The sequence below is a fragment of the Xyrauchen texanus genome, chromosome 3, assembly GCF_025860055.1.
Source record: "Xyrauchen texanus isolate HMW12.3.18 chromosome 3, RBS_HiC_50CHRs, whole genome shotgun sequence".
NCBI lineage: Eukaryota > Metazoa > Chordata > Actinopteri > Cypriniformes > Catostomidae > Xyrauchen > Xyrauchen texanus.
This window is the reverse complement of record NC_068278.1, coordinates 53,116,537-53,121,308: the sequence shown is the minus strand read 5'-3', so window position 1 is coordinate 53,121,308 and position 4,772 is coordinate 53,116,537.

Below are 4,772 nucleotides of genomic sequence, written 5' to 3'. Positions count from 1 at the left end.
TGCTGGAATATCACAGAGATATCTCAAATGATATTGAATGTGGTGCTTTTTATATCTGTCAATAAATATTTCTATATTCAGAAAAAAATCACTATTGCAAGTGGTTTTCCTTCATTACATATAAAGTAACAGAATGGAAATAATTTTTGATTTTGATCTTCATGGTTACTAATTGAATGACTATGTGAGATATGATACGTACACATGGGTGGAAGAGAGCTTTTTCCTCATTGTGGCATGTAAGTAATCTGTCCCTGAGGTAATTGTCCATTTGGATATTGATTAATTTTGACATTTATGACATTAATACTGTAAAGAATATGGCTTTTAGTTTTAGAAACCGCATATAGGGCTATTTCAGGGTGCAATAACCACCAATGAGACATCCACATCACTGCCTGGCTGCTCAGCCTTCCCACTCTACCTATTACCACATTATAATTTGATTTCTTCTCTCTGAGAAAGAACTAGAGCCCATATAAGACATACTGTGCGGTGTGCAATTTAAAATCCAACTACTGTTGTGAATTTAAATTGCTGTACTCCCTCAATACATAACAGAAAATGTTCTTTTCTTTAAAAAAAAAAGCACTTTCCACAAATTAGTGGACTTAATCTGCGTTTAGAAGGGACGTCTTGGCTTTTTGAAATTCTGTGACATTAGATAATTTAATTTGATCACGCATGGTGTGGAAAGGATTTAATATGTTACTTATTGGGTGTCACAATTTTATGGAATGTCCTATTTTTTTTTTTTTGATTGTAGCAAAAATAATTACATGACACCAAAATATACTCTCTTCATGGAAAGTGCAATAAATACAGTGGCAAGAAAAGTATGTGAACCCTTTGGAATGTTTTAAAATCTGGTTTGGTCTTCATCTATATTACAATAATGAACAAACACTTTTTCTTTATATATATATATACATTGAACACATCAAACATTCACAGAGTATGTTGGGGAAAAGTATGTGAACCCCTAGGCTAATAACGCCAACAAAAGCTAATTAGAGTCCCTTTAACATTTTGATGTTTGCTATTCACAAGAAGCATCTCCTGACGTGGACCATGCCTTGCATCTCATAAGACCTACAATCAAGAGTTATTGCTTTGCCTGAAACTGGAAAGGGTTACAAAGTTCTCGAAGATGGATATTCATCTGTCAACAGTTAGACAGATTTTCTATAAATGGAGAAGATTTAATACTGTGGCTGCTCTCCCTAGAAGTGGCCGTCCAGCCAACATGACCGGGCACACTGCAGAATCCTCAATGAGGTAAAAAAAGAACCCTAGAGTGACTGCTAAAGACTTCGAGGAACCATTGGAACTGGTTAACATCTCTATTCATGAGTCTACTAAACAGAAAATATTAAACCGGCATGGTGTCAATGGCAGGACAACTCGAAGGAATCTGCGGGTTTCCAACAAAAACATTGCAGCATGCCTGAAGTTTGCCAATGACTAGGGCTTGACTGGTAATCTGGCTATCAGGGCATTTTCCCGGTGGGCCGACGCACTTTGGGGCCGATCAGGGGTGGACTGTCCATCGGGAGAACTGAGTGGGCCGGTGGGTCGGCCACAAACGTACCGAACGGGCCGTGCTAAGCAAAAATGAGCCGCCACGTTATGCAGAGCGGACCACAGAACATCGCCGCGATAAAGACAGCAAACAGTGCTTTGGGGACTGGACCGCTTGCCATCATTGAGGGAAAATGAATTGCCAATTTATCAAGATATCCTACAGGACAATGTCAGGGTGGCTGTGCACCAGCTGAAGCTCAGTAGATGTTGGGTGATGCAGCAGGACAATGACCCTAAACAATGAAGTATATCCAATACAGAATAGCTTCAAATATGAAATTCCACCTTTTGAAGTGGCCAAGTCAGAGCCCAGACCTTAACTCAATAGAGAAGCTGTGGAATGACCTCAAGAGAGGCGTTCACAACAGATATCCTAATAATATGGCTGAGCTTTAACAGTTCTGTAATGAAGAATGGTCCAAAATTCCTTCAGAGCGTTGTGCGGGTCTAATCCGCAGCTACCGGAAACGCTTGGTTAAGGTTATTGCTGCCGAAGCAGGATCGACCAGTTATTAAATCCACAGCACATTGGATGTTTCATTGGATGTGTACAATAAAGGCATGAAAGATTAGAATTGTTTGTGTGCTGTTAGCTAAAACTATGCACATTGTGTTTGTCTATACTTGTGACTAATAAAGAGATCACATTTTATGAACAATTAATGCAGAAAACCAGCTAATTCCAAAGGGTTCACATACTTTTTCTTGCCACTGTATATTCCTGTCATGTAGTTTGTTAATTAAAAATAATGAGTATTTACATGCACCCAAATACACTGAGAACTAGAAAAAAATCATTTAAAATATCAAAAGTGCAAGTAAATCATGTTTACATGTGATTTGAAATTTGGGTTATTCCTTGACGTAAATTGTCATTTGCAAAACATTCTGTTTTTGCTTGAACTGTTTATGACCTTACAATTACATGACCACACACACACATTGGCTTATTAAACATAATGGTGCAAAAGTGTAAGATTGTGCATGTAAATGCGCTCACTGTGTGTATCATTTGCCAGTAAAGTCTTAATGTTAACAGGAGCCAAATATTATTTTTGAATATAAAGAGCTGTTCTAAGGCATTCAGATGAGAGTATGTTGTGCTGCGTTGATAAACGGCTACACAGACTACTTCGGCAGAGTGCATTCATTGTCTGTCCATTTCTGCAGCATCTGGTTTCAGTCTCTTTTCCTGTCTGGGGAGATGAGGTTTTATATGTACCCTCTATCATTACTTAAGAGAATGATCCATAAACCTCAAAAGTGTGAGCAGCATAAATCGATACGTTTCTATTCATAACACTTAGGGCAGAGCTGGGCAGACACAGTCTCTTTCCCCCTAAATCTCATTACTGTAACCAATTTCATAGGAAGAGTTGTTATCAGGTTAGCACTGTGAGTGGTTCTTTGAAGAAGCCCTCTCCTCATCTTCTTCTCTCAAGGGCTTCAGTTGTTTTATGTTAGAATGTTTTCCCAGAAAAGAGACAACATTGGAAAAAGGATTGATCTTTTAATATTTTATTATTAGTTGTCATCACATTCAGCGTTGAAATCAAAGTGGACCCTTTTTATTTTCTTAAAGGAATATTCTGAGTTCAATACAAGTAAAGCTCAATATACAGCATAATGTTGATTACCAAAAAAAAACAAAAACATTTTGACTCATTCCTTCTTTTCTTTAAAAAAAAAAGCTACATTCGTGGTAACAGTGAGGCACAATGGAAGTGAATGGGGCAATTTCTGGGCGGTTTAAAGGTGCACTCAGTAACTTCTGTCTTTGTGTCATCTTGGACTTACACTGACACCTAGTGGCTTGGATGCAGCATCATTTAAATCAATAGTTTTCAGTTTCAGATGCCATTGTACAAATGTAGTATTCAGTCAGTCATGATTACTTTAATCAATGAGTGAAAGTGTCAAATAACAGGATGGTTACTGAGATTAAGTATTCAGCTGGTCATGTGATTCTAATGTGGCAGCCCCCATGTGTGGACCCTCTCCATATAGAATAAAACAGCTTTTATAAGGTTACTGATATGACTGGAGTCTTCCTTTTTATGTGAGTGGCTACATATATTGCAAAATTACAATTCATTTCTTTAGGAGTTATTTTTTTTAATGAGGAACAAATTGCTGAGTGCACCTTTTAATGCAGAAATGTAAAGCTTTTAATTGCATAAAAGCACATACATTAATTCTACTGTTAAAATGATGTATTATTTGTGCTGTAAAGTTGTTTAAATCGTCGTGGCAAAAAAGTTGTAAAATTAGATATAAGTTGACACAATGTTCACAAAAGGTTAGTAAGCAATCATGTTAAAATGCATATCGTTTACATCTTGTGGCTTTAATTATTGTTTACGAATTGGCCCTATTCACTTTCATTTTAAGTGCCTCAATGTAACACAATTTTAACTTTTTTATAAAGAAAAGGACAGATAACTCGAAATTCGTTTTTGTGGTAATCAAATGCCACAAATTCTGTCAATTGAGCTTATATTGAACCAAGAATATTACTTTAATAGGATAGTTCACCCAAAAATGAAAATTCTCTCATTATTTACCCTCCCTCAGGTGATGTAAAGATGAAATGTCTGATCACCATTCACTGGCATTGTATGGACCTAAAGAGCTGAAATATTCCTTTAAAAACCTTCATTTGTGTTCAGCAGAAGAAAGAAAGTCATACACATCTGGGATGGCATGAGGGTGTATAAATGATGAGAGAATTTTCATTTTGGGTTGAACTATCCCTTTAATACATATTTCCTGGCCTTTTTGTGCACGATTTGTCAGTGCACATCGATCAACAAAAATCAACTTGTGATATGGAATGCCCACTTTTCACGATCCAGCCAATTCCAGATGGGTGCGATATAAATGCTTTGAGAAGCAAACCTGGAGTCTAGTTGAATTAAGCAATAAACATGCACATTGTCCATTAGTGTCCAATAGTTATTGAAGCTAAGCATAAGAGAAATGTTTGGGATGTTGCAGGTCACAACCAGAAGCTTTACTGGACTCGATATGGTATTTTGGTCTGCATATGACTGTATTTCACACTCTTTTATCGCACAGGTTAACATCCAGTCCTTTATGTAAAAATATTCTTTATACTCTACTCATCTTGGCGTTGCATATTATCACTGGAGCAATTGTGGAGCCATAAGGCATTTGGTGACCTTTGT